At 40.6% G+C, this 13205-nt stretch overlaps 1 protein-coding gene across 2 annotated transcripts in view; it reads left to right on the top strand.

Moving 5' to 3' along the window:
* Window positions 1-13205, top strand: part of LOC129770761 (protein O-mannosyl-transferase Tmtc3-like) — a 640228-nt gene that overhangs the window by 88837 nt on the left and 538186 nt on the right. The window lies entirely within an intron of this gene.

Here is a 13205-nt window from a genome sequence, read left to right as displayed (position 1 = left end):
CAAATACAGGGTGGGCCATTTAAAGTGGAAGCATCTGGCAACCCCATAACTTTTGACAGAGATGTCAGATTAACAAATGTCATACCGCGTTGGAAGCGTCATTTCAGTACAATTTTAACCATGGAACAATACACACCTAAACAACGCGCTGAAATTGTTCAGCTGTACATTCAAAATAACTTCTCAATTGTGTTAATGAAACGTGCGTGGAAAAATAAAAATAAAGTTAAAACATCGCCTGGAGACAACACTATACGTCGATTATATGCCAAATTTATATCGTCTGGTAGTGTTGGTAATGCCAGTTATCTGTCCAGACAACGACCAAGACGTTTCGACGAGAATATTGATGCCGTTCGAGCCAGTGTTGCAGAGACTCCATCGACATCAGGTCGCCATCGTTCGCAAGAGTTAGGCATCGCTCGAACGATCTCCGACGCATAATTCGTGTTGATTTGAAAATGTTTCCGTATAAAATTCAAATGGCTCAACAACTTAACCCATCTGACATACCACGTCGACTTGATTTTGCGAAATGTTCCCCGGAAGATTAATATCGAAAAACGGCGATTATGACTGGCCACCGAGATCACCTGATTTGACGCCTCCTGACTTTTTTTTATAGGGATATTTAAAATTCAAGGTATACACTGGTAAACCAAGGACCCTGGCTGCGCTGAAAGACAATATCCGACAAGAAATTGCTGCCATATCGGCCGAAACATTGGGCAAAGTGATGGAAAATGCCGAAAAAAGGGCACATTTTGCGGTTAAGGCCAGAGGCGGTCATTTACGAGATATCATAATCAAAAAGTAGTTAGAACAAATCTCCTTGGACCAAAATAAATGAATTTAAAAAAAAAATTTAAAATTCCACTTCTTTACTTTGCTATTGCAAAAACAAATCCTTCCATTTTAAATGGCCCACATTTGGTTTAGTGATTTTCCAATCAAGTGCAATTAGCAGGAAATTCTTCCCCATCAGTAGAATATTTTCGTATTCAATATTGGATGCATAAGACCATGTGCCTACAACGTAAAGCTCTCGTTTTCGAAGTCCGCCAAATATTCATTTATTCATTTATTCAGAATGGGTTCAGATTCAACTTCAAACAAATGATCACTAAATCAACGATAGTCATACGTCACCCTTGCGGTTATACCATAGATATAACCCACTTCCTGTTTTTTTATTAAAAGATACATTCATCTGACATAAGTCTTAATGAACTATACAGAGTAGGATATGCAGATTTGAATCATCCATCTTTCGCTATAAATACCCATTCAGCTACCAAAGAGCACACCAACAACAGCATGACATGCCGCACGTTTGAGAAAACTAGCATTGAAGATGCGTTAGATCATGCTAATGAAATCGCAAGAAACAAGCCTAATTCAATTGTGAAGAAAAACAGAGAAGGCATGAAAATTCTCTTTGAATTGGTTTGTCTTCTCAGTTCACATGGACTGAGCTTCCGAGGTCACGATGAAAGCATAACGTCTCTAAATAGAGGAAACTATAAGGACATGTGTAACTTTTTGGCTACGAAAGATATGTTGTTTTCCGTCTTCATAAATGCCACGGCAGTATTCTCTGGAACATCAGAATAAATTCAGAAAGAGTCAGACTGCATCAATTTGGCGTATCACCTGCTAAGCTGGTTGCACAAACATATGATGGAGCTCGAGTGATGTCAGGAGATAAAGAAGAAATCCAGACCCAAACTGCGATTACGAGTTGAAGAAATTTATGCAGCAGAAGATCCCGAACTTGTGCAGAGTCAAGTGGGCCTACAGCTTTAGGATGATCAACATAGTTGAACATATAATAAAGAAATTTATACTTGTCTGAAAGAAATGTATCTAGGTGACACAAAGTGGGATGGTGATACGATTTCACTCGCACCAGGGCTGCAAGGATACATGCTGGATTTCGATACAATTTTCTTCAATCGCTTCAAATTTCACATTTGACATTCTGTACCGTACACTACAACAACGAGAACTCTAATTTTGACAAAGTGAAATTAGGAAATGAACTTCGAGTGTTGTATTCGAAGACAGAGTTTGCCGAGAAGAAAATACCAGAAATTATAAAAACACTGATCGGTAGCAATTATGACGATATTTTCCCGGAAATTGTTTTATTCGCAAAGCTAATACTAACGCTTCCTCCAACCACAGCATCGATCGAACAAAGTTTTTTAGTTCTTTGTAGACTGAGAACCTACTTAGGATCAACGATGGGAGAGAAACGACTGAAAAAGCTTATGATTATGGCTATTGAGAACAAATCGCTCTAACATCAGAGCAATTTTTTTGAAAACCTTTTTGCGACCGATTTGCGATTTAAATTTCATTACCGTATCACCAGAAGAAATTGAATTAAAAGGATAATTTGTCTCTGAAAACAAGATTTTAATATTATGTTCAATAAACTTTCTATCGCACTCCATTACGCATCTAAACTCATGCAATGTAATATTTAATTTGTATACAATCTACTACGCACGATTATGAAAAATAGCTTAAAATAAGAATTAGACTCAGAAATGTTAGAAATATGAGGAAACACTAGATAGTTCAGTCAATCCACTAACAATCTCAGATAAAGAAAACAATACTCGAGCACTAATTAACCCCTTTATTTTGCTATGTTGAGCAGAAATTTGTCAAATTTTGGGTTTCTCTCGTTCACCGTGTAGGTGCACAACTAGTCAATTTACTCACGAGACGCCACTGCATACTGATATACCACCTTGATCAGAAAGTTCCCGGAATCACCACCGTGTGGAGCTCTCAGTCACCCGTTGTTATTTTTCATTTTTGGTAGGTTGGCACAACTGTCATTGACATTTTATAAAATTTGTAGTGTGATAGTTTTATATTTCTAAAAGTTACGCTGTATTGAGTACACTTCATCTAGTGCGTGTCTGGTTTTTGTACAATTTGCAAATGCATACAATGCCATCGTCATTCGTGAACATTTGGCGAAAAACGAAACGAATACCATTCAGCAATTACCGAATTCACCAGGTTTGGCTACCTGCAACTTTTTCTTATTCGAACGACTCAAGAAACCACGTTCCGGCACCCGAGATGAGAAAATGGAAAAATCGAAGACGGCGCTGATGGAAATACGGCAAATTTAATATAATAAATGTTTCGAGGATTGGATCAAGCGCTGGCATAAGTGCGTTGCAGAAGATGGGAAGTACTTTGAAGGGAGAGAATCGATCAAGGATGCAAAATTTCGAAAGAACATGTTGAAATCGAAAAGCAATTTTTATCAGTGCAAAATATCTCCACCGACACTCTTCACTTCTTTCTATCGCGGTGCCGCTGTGCCTATGACCGCTGGCTCACCATCTCGTTTGTTTTGATAAAGTTTTCGTTCCATCAACAGAAATATCAGTTCATTCTCGATGTCAGTGAATGCTCAAGTCGAAAATATCACTTTTCATTGCGTCCTGGTGAAATTTTCGTTGGTCATACACCCATAAACTCAGCACTCAAATGTGCCGTTGCCCATTGATGTGTGTGCAATAAGCGGCACAAAAATGGGACCGGGGCTAGAAACATACCAGGAAAACATACACACGAACGCGCGTTTAAACGTCTGACGCGGTGTCAGTGAGATGATATTTCCTTGTATGGAATTTTGTTCCCTTCCACTGTCAGCTGATCGAAGATGCGTATGAAAATTTCGGGCGTAAATTCTCAGTGAGACAGTGGAACGAATGAGTGTGGGGAATAATGCAAAAACCAAGTGTTCCACGTGACGGAGTGTCGGTTGCATGGAATTATGTTTGGTTCATTTGTCATGAACTGCAGGGGAATTGGTGGTTGATTTTGATGTTGTCTCGATATCTTGCGCTGTCAGTAAAGTGAGTGTGAGATTTTGAAACTCTGGTATCGATATTGATGTATCGTTCTGAATCATATTTCGGACGCTTAAGGCATATGATGCAGAAAACAGATCTGAACTTTATGCACAGATATCATTTGGTTGATATTTTTAAGAAATCAGTTCAATATGCTTTTAATCTTTCTACTTTGGTACCTATTTTTTTTCCAATATATATATTTTTATCAAGGCTCATATGGCGTTAGCCTGACGGGGCCGGAGTTCAATATTTTGACAATTTTTCTTATTATCAATGTTAGTAATATTCAACCGATTACTCGCGGTCGGCTCGAGGTTAGTATTACAAGTGTTCTCGTAATTGGGATGTTGCTGTCTCCAATGCTCTGTACGTGTGCCCGACACGGGATACTTCCTATTGGGATGCAGCTGACCATTATTCAGCAACGCCCCCTAGTATGTACCCCATATCTAGCGTGGTGCGTCTTCTCGACTCGAGGAATCCAGGATAGAATGGTCACTAGCCGGCGCAATCATCAGCTCGTGTAGAGTTGTCATGAGCGGTACAACCTTTGGCTCTTGTTGAATCATCAGTGGACTGCATAACCTTTGGCCCGTGTATCTGTAAAGAGTGTGTGTATGTATTGCCGCGACTAAGTAAAAGTTTATAGATCGGATAGGAGGGATATGAAACAGGGACACAACGAAGGAAACATCATTAAACGTTGACATCGGCGTTTCTGAGGAACAGGTATAGATGAAGCAGAAGATCAGGATCACGGCTACCTAAGATATCCCTGACGGGGATATCCGATTGTCTGCCTTGTACTCTCAGTGCTCTAGAGAGCTGAGAGCGAGCAGCATGGAACCGGATACACGACCAGACAACATGCTCGATGTCGTGGTAGCCATCGCCACAATCACAAAGATTGTTTGCTGCGAGCCCAATGCGATAGAGATGTGCGTTTAGGTTGTAGTGATTGGACATGAGCCGAGATAATATCACACGAATGAAATCACGACCTACATTCAATCCCTTAAACCAAGCACTCGTCGAAACCTTAGGGATAATCGTGTGTAACCAACGACCGAACTCATCTTCACTCCTCCTGCCAACTAACGAGTGTGTCCTGACGAGGAATGTGAAAAAAATCATTATAGGCAATTTGCCTTTCAAAAAGTGTACCTTCTGAAGCGCCCACCTTAGCTAGCGAGTCCGCTTTCTCATTCCCCGGAATCGAGCAATGAGAGGGAACCCATGCTAAGGTAATCTTGAATAATTTTTCGACCAAAACACTCAATAGATGTCTTATCCTTGTTAGGAAATAGGATGAGCGTTTATCAACTTTCATTGAGCGGATTGCCTCTATTGAGCTGAGACTGTCTGAAAAAATAAAATAATGGTCGATGGGCAGTGTTTCAATGATCCCTAGAGCATAGTATATCGCACCCATTTCTGCGACATACACGGAACAAGGATCTTTGAGTTTGAAAGAGGCACTGGAATTTTCATTGAAGATGCCGAAGCCAGTGGACCCGTTTATGTATGAACCGTCAGTAAAGAACATTTTATCAGATCCAACTTTCCCATATTTTTCCGAAAATATCGACGGAATAAGATTGGAGCGTAGGTGATCTGGTATTCCATGGATTTTTTGTCGCATGGACAGATCAAAAATGACAGAGGAATTGCAAAAGTATGGGAAGCAAACCTGGTTGGAGATGCGTGGTGAAGGGTGCACATCGTGGGTAAGGTACTCATGGTATAAAGACATAAAACTTGACTGAGGAGTCAGTTGGAGTAGATTTTCGAAGTTATCAATCACCAATGGATTCATGATCTTGCAACGGATGAGAAATCTGTAGAATAATTCTGTGAACCGAAGAGTAAGCGGGGGTACTCCTGCCAAAACTTCGAGACTCATCGTATGTGTCGAATGCAAACACCCCATGGCTATACGCAAGCAACGATATTGTATTCTCTCCAGCTTGAGAATATGAATCCTGGCAGCTGATCGGAAGCAAAAACTGCCATATTCTAACACTGATAATATCGTTGTTTTGTACAACTGAATGAGGTCTCCTGGATGGGCACCCCACCATGTTCCGGTAATTGTTTGGAGAAAATTGATTCTTTGCTGGCATTTCTGTTTCAAATACGCAATGTGTCTCCCCCAGGTACATTTAGAATCAAAATATACACCCAGGTATTTGAAAAACATAGAGTGTTGGATCGTTTTGCCGGATAGGTAACGCTGGAATTGGGCGGGTTCGTGCTTCCTAGAAAAAACGACCATTTCAGTCTTCTCCGTAGAGAATTCGATACCCAGCTTGAGGGCCCACGTGAACAGATTGTTCAGGGTATCTTGCAACGACTTTTGCAGAACGACGGGATTAGTACCCGTGATGGAAATAACTCCATCGTCTGCAAGTTGTCTCAGCGTGCAGTCTCTAGTTAGACAATCATCTATATCATTGACGTAAAAACTGTACAAGAGGGGGCTTAGGCAGGAGCCTTGCGGTAGGCCCATAAAACTGTAACGAGAAGATTTTGAGTTGCCATGAGAGAAACTCATGTGCTTTTCTGACAGTAAGTTGTACAGGAAATTATTCAGAATTGGTGAAAGTCCACGATTATGAAGCTTCTCTGAGAGAATTTCCATGGAAACTGAATCAAATGCCCCTTTGATATCGAGAAAAACGGAAGCCATTTGTTCTTTGCGAGCAAATGCGATTTGGATTTCAGAAGATAGCAGCGCGAGACAATCATTTGTCCCTTTACCTCGGCGGAAGCCAAACTGCGTATTTGACAGCAAATTGTTCGTTTCGACCCACTTGTCCAAACGAAGTAGAATCATTTTCTCTAACAATTTACGAATACAGGATAACATTGCAATCGGCCTATACGAGTTGTGATCGCAAGCCGGCTTGTTGGGTTTCCGTATGGCTATCACTCTCACTTGTCTCCAGTCATGCGGGACAATATTCAGCTCCAGAAACTTGTTGAACAAGTTCAGCAAACGCTGTTTTGCCAAGTCGGGAAGATTCTTCAACAAGTTGAATTTAATCTTGTCCGACCCCGGAGCTGAATTGTTACATGAGAGAAGGGCAATTGAGAATTCCACCATCGAAAAATTCTCATAATCGCTTTGAAGTGGAATGTCGCGTACGACGTTTTGTGCAAGAACGGTGTCGGGGCAAACCTTCCTTGCAAAGTTAAAAATCCAATGGTCAGAGTATTCCTCACTTTCATTTGTATGGTTCCAGCCACGCATTCTCCTAGCCGTATTCCAAAGAGTGCTCATAGCGGTCTCCCTTGACAAACCATTGACGAACTTCCGCCAATATCCAAGCTTTTTTGCTTTAATCAAACCTTTTAGTTTGGCTTCTAGAGCTTGGTACTTTAGAAACCATTCCACTAATCCAGTTTTCCTGAATTTTTTGAAAGCGGATGATTTTTTAAGGTAGACCTTTGAACACTCCTTGTCCCACCAAAGTGATGGAGGACGACGTCGGAAAGTGGTAGCCGGTACACGTTTCTTTTGAGCTTGAAGTGCGCTTTCGTAAATCGATATAATATTATACTCTTCGAGTGGAGGAAGTTCATGCATTGAAACAATTGCTTCAGATATTATTTCCGCAAATGTTCTCCAGTCAATATTCTTCGTGAGGTCATACGAAATATTGACTGGCTCACGAAAGCTTGATTCATTAACGATCGATAAAATTATTGGTAGGTGATCACTACCGTGGGGATCTTGGATTACCTTCCACATGCAATCCAGGGATAACGAAGAAGAGCATAGAGATATGTCTAGCATGCTTGCCCGTGCAGGAGGGTTGGCTATCCTTGTTGCTTCCCCAGTATTTAAAACTGTCATGTTGAAGATGTCGCACAGATCATAAATCAACGTGGCACGGTAGTCATCGTAGAGTGACCCCCATGCTGTTCCATGGGAGTTGAAGTCACCTAAGATTAACCGCGGCTCCGGCAATGCCTCGATAATATCAAAGAACTGATGGTCGCCTACCGTAGTCCTGGGAGGAATATATGTCGAAGCAATGCAAATGCAATTGGTACCTATTTGATTGAAAACATTAAAAAATCATCGAATAAAATGCTTTTCAAATGAAGTGAATAAGAATCAAACTTCGGACACTAAATCAAATGTCGGACAAATTGAATTCAAATTTCGGACACTTTATTTTGGAATTTTTTGGACGAAAATTACATTACACTTGATTATATTTTATAGTAAACTGCGAAACACTTACCAAGCAATCACAGTAAACTGTTAACGATGATGAGAAGTGATGAAACACGGGAGAAATTTAAACATTTATGAACGGGTAAATTCTACGTGCTCACGCTAAGCAAACGTCAAACACAAACGATAATGAGTAATGTTGTAAGATTTCTGCCGATTATGTTATAATTCAAATGTAGTTCTCATGTGAAATGATAGTGAAACCAAGGGATTACTCTGAAGAAGCAATTGTGATATTAATTTGATAGTTATATCGTCAGTGCATTACGCATTTCAAGATATTAGAACAAAGAGTCCGGAATATGATGTTGTCCGAAATATGATTCAGAACGGTATATTCTTGTATTTTTCATAACAAGTAATAACATTCACAATTGCGCCACAATCTTGTAAAATCAATGAGGGATTTTGCACCACTCGTATCATACTCCGTAAAACGAGAGAAAGGATTTTCAACTCAGAAATTGTTTATTTGATCGAACTGATCAGAATAGGAATGCAAGTATAGATACATTCGTCTCACAAACACGTGTGTCATTTCCGCCACAACAAACACTAATTGTTCGCCTCCGGGCATGCTCAAAACTCCGTTCTGTAGTCAATATTTGCGTATACCCATGAACAAACATCCAGTCCACATTGTGCCCCCCCCCCCTGCATGCATGCAGGTCCTTGTTTCCACATGCCACATCCGGTTACGCTCCGGCACCAGCATGCGATTACTCTCTAGCATGGTAAATCCCTGCCCTTGAAGGAGAGTTCCCCCGTTATGATCACGCAAGGCTCGTTTGCAAAGTTAGGCCAAATTCTCGGCTATTTGCCGTCATGAACACGATACAGAGCCACCTGTCCCCGCCATCCACCCTTCTGCGATCACCAGCGATTGTGGCGAAAATTCCATAACTCGCAAGTTGCAGTATAATAACTTTTTGCCGCGCGCTCAGAAAACTGGAACGGAAGCAAATTTCTCGCCCCTCACCTTCCCGCCTTCAACAGCCAAACAATGACTTTCTTCGGTCCGTCAAAAATTTCCTCCTCGTCTTGAATGCTTTTGCGATGGAAAACTTTTTATCAAATTAAAATGACAATGTATAGCGCCTCGTACAAGCTCGGTGCGTGTGCTGCTTTCTCCTGCATGGAGTCCTCTCCGCAGGATTCCACCGTCGCCGCCGCCGCCGCCATCAGGAAGGCGCCCAGCGAAGTTCGTGAGGGATTGCCGTTATTCCTTCCTGTTGTTCCGTCCCATCTTACCCGCCCATCCTCAGCCCGGCAAGGAAACTGATACCCAAGTAGGCGCCAGCCAGGAAATTCCTTCCAAAAGCTCGGAGCAACATGGTGCAATCCTAGGAGCTCCCCATTGTTGCACTGCGGTGGGAGTGGTTCGGGGGGACGAAGCACATCCAGCACACTTCGGAAACACGATGTGTATGAGGGTTCAGTGCTTTGTTGTATCTCTAGGAGTTGCCAACCCTGGTTCTTCCCGCAGTCAGCCTGTCAGTCGGTATTTTGGATCGAGCTGAAGGTTGTCGTGTTTTTTTTTTGTTGGTTCCTATTCATGAACATCGTATTCTCCAACAGGGGAAATTGTTCTGTTCTGTGTAACGTTACATCAAACTACTCCAGCCTTTCAGAAATTTTGGCTGTTCGCGCTGTCTGTTGCGCTGCTGCTCTCGACGAATTCCATCGAGACAAAGTCTGGATGGTGAATTGTGCGAGGAAAACTTTTTGGGCCCTGTGTCAACGTTTACATCGTGAATTACATTACATCGCAGGATTTAGGCTAACTAGGGATCTATCACACAGAGCGCGGAGCAAGTTTCGTGGTAATTTTAACTGACGGCATGAGATTCATTCGTTCGTTCAAGGCGCGCAAAACGAGTCTGAATGAGCCCTCATTGAGAATGCAAATTTAATAAGGTAGATTACGAAATCCAGCGCGCTGAAAGATGTTTCGATTGCCACTGTAAATGCCATTAGTGAAGTTTACACAGAAAAGCGAATTATTAGCGCTAAATCGTTGCAGTATTAGTTTGTTTCTATAATAATGCTCATCCACTTCGGCAAAACGTAAAATGCAGCATTTTGAGATATTTGATACACATTTCCTTCAAGTGGTTCAATATTGTAGTCCTTCCGGATTTTTTTCTGTCATTTTGTTTCAGATGTAGGATTGCAGATTTTGTTTTTGTGTTCTCTTCATTTTTTGACTTTCATCGGCACCATACATCATAAGAATTCCAAGATGTTGTTATCTATGTGTCTCGTTGTCAATCTAACTGTTTTGATTATTTCTAATTTTGTTGGTTCAGGGTTGAGGGTCAAAATTTTCTTGCCAAGTCTTCATTCGAAAGAAAAAATTATAGGAGGTTGTGTCCAAGACACGACCGCATTGTTGACGTAGAACTACGCTGTAGTTTAATTGAAGTCGTTTGTATATAACTGCGAATATTTCTTTATAAAGCTACGAAATTTTAGAAATAATCATTCTACCAGTTTGGTCTCCTTGAAATATTTTTTTCTTTTAGAATCACTAGCTAACCCGGCAAACTTCGTCCCGCCCATTTACTTGATTAATTCTCGAGTAATGCAGAAATTTGTGTTTTATTTGTATGGCAGCCACCCCTAAGAGAGGGGGGAGGGGTATCTAACCACCATAGAAACATTCATTGCACCCTAAAGTTTCCATATGCCTAATTTGGTTTAATTTGCTTGATTAATTCTCGGGTAATGCAAAAATTTGTGTTTCATTTGTACGGCAGCCCCCTCTAAGAGAGGGGGAAGGAGTATCTTAACACCATAGAAACATTTATTGCATCCTAAAACCTCCACATGCCAAATTTAGTTTCATTTGCTTGATTAATTCTCGAGTAATGCAGAAATTTGTGTTTCATTTGTATGGCAGCCCCCCCTTTGAGTGGGGGAAGGACTGTCTAACCATCATAGAAACATTTATTGCACCCTAAAACTTTCACATGCCAACTTTGGTTTCGTTTGATTGATTAATTTCCGAGTAATGCAAAAAATTGTGTTTCATTTGTATGGCAGCCCCCCCTTAGAGAGGGGGGAGAGGTCTCAAAATATCACGAAAACCTTCCCCGGCCCCAAAAACCCCTACATACCAATTTTCATGTCGATCGGTTCAGTAGTTTCCGAGTCTATAAGAATCAGACAGACAGGCAGACATCACTCCATTTTTATATATATAGAATTGACGATTATTGTTTGATGATTCATTCTTGTCCTCTCAGAACAATAATAATATACGAGATACGAGATAAGCACAGTTATCATCCTTAGTGGAGAAAGTTTTGCTACTGGTAAGCGAAACCAAATCACATACAAAATTCCATATCGAAATTTACTTTCCTGGTGACTAAATGAACGAAATAAACTCTTCCTGTTAATCTCAACAACCTCGAAAAGAGTAGAACTGCTTCATCATGATCAAGATTAGCGCAAATGCAATCCTAGTTGAAGGGAGTTCTGCAACTGGCACGCGAACCCAACTAAATTTATAACTTATTATAACTTATTGAATAACTTGGTATTCCCAAATATTTTTTTGGTAAATTTATAACTTATTGAATAACTTGGTATTCCCAAATAATTTTTGCACAACCTTAACACCTACTTTACCATAGCGTCAGTTCAATGCATTGATTCAATGTCAAAGGCATCAACGAAGTCTTTATGATGACGGAAAACAAACAATGTCAACTGCTTGGAAAAAGGCTGAATATTTGCCTCAGCAGAAGTTCATTACTAATACCCTAGCGTAAATATTTCCCTCCCGATATCTCCCCTCCTTGTCGCCACGTTCGGATCGACATGTTCACCCGCAACAGCGCAATACATTAAAACGCACGTACACACACAAAACATATCCATATATCGATGGTTTGAAGCAATTAAATAGGCACACACTTATCTCCGTTTTGCGCTCTTCTCAACAGAAGCCCTTTTTGTTAATATTGCCGGTCCAGATCAGCTTATCTGTCATCCTTTGTGGAGAGAGTTTTGCTACCGTCATGTGAAACCAAATCACGAACGAAATTCCAGAACATTTATTTTCTTGGTGAGCTTACGATAGCCTAGCCTGATGATTCCCCACACAATTGTGTAGCTCAGAACCTTAATGCAATGGCGTCAGTTTGATGCAATTATTGGAGTGCTATAGACATCAGCGAGTCAGTAATTTGGTCGCGTCCACAGCTCAGTCCGAAACTAAGACACGTGAGACTTTAAACTGCTTTAGCTCATTCGTCTCTAACCTTCAAAAAGGTCCTTGGAAAACTTTACTTTTTTCTCGTATTACTCCTCCACTCCTCACCGTCCGTGTCCTCACGAAGAATGAAAGTTTGCCTCAGCGAGATCCACTGTTTATACTCTAGGCAAATATTTCCCTTCGTTCTTCTTCTTTTCCTTTGTTCACGGAGACTTTAAGTCTTACGATTTCCCCTTCGTTGCTCGTTACTGACAGCTCTGTTCGGGAAAGCACACAAATGGACAGAACAAATGTATGGGAAAATGGAAACGCTTATAGTTTTCATGAATTTTAACCATTCATACACCATGGGATTGTAATGTATAGCATATCAAACAGATCTTAGGGAATTTCCAATTCATTAGGTATGTAAATCGCCAAAATCCGTTCGCGACAAAAATAGTTATTAACGTTAACTTTATTTCATAAAAACGTGACCTGTTTTCTGATTTGGCACCCTTAATGAAAGACGTAGTTCTACGTCAAAAAAATGGATGTGTGATATCTATGATATAACCAGAAAGTTGAAGTAGGACTACGGTTGACTTAGTAATCATTTGTTTGTATTGATTGAATTATTGATGGAATGAGTGTTGTGTTCGTACCCGCTGCGTGTTAGAAAAACACGTTTCGGAGTACAAAAATGCTTGCGGGAACAAAAGTACCTCCGGCAGGAATGAATCAATAACTCCAATTTTATTTTTTTTTGACGTGGGACTCCGTCTTTCATTAAGGGTGCGAAATCAGGAAACAGGACACGTTTTTATAAAATGAAGTTAACGTTAACTATGATTTATATTATTAG

The sequence above is a fragment of the Toxorhynchites rutilus genome, chromosome 2 (genome assembly GCF_029784135.1).
Source record: "Toxorhynchites rutilus septentrionalis strain SRP chromosome 2, ASM2978413v1, whole genome shotgun sequence".
NCBI classification, from domain to species: Eukaryota; Metazoa; Arthropoda; class Insecta; order Diptera; family Culicidae; genus Toxorhynchites; species Toxorhynchites rutilus.
The sequence above is the reverse complement of the archived record's forward strand: the minus strand, read 5'-3'. Positions and strand labels throughout refer to the sequence as shown.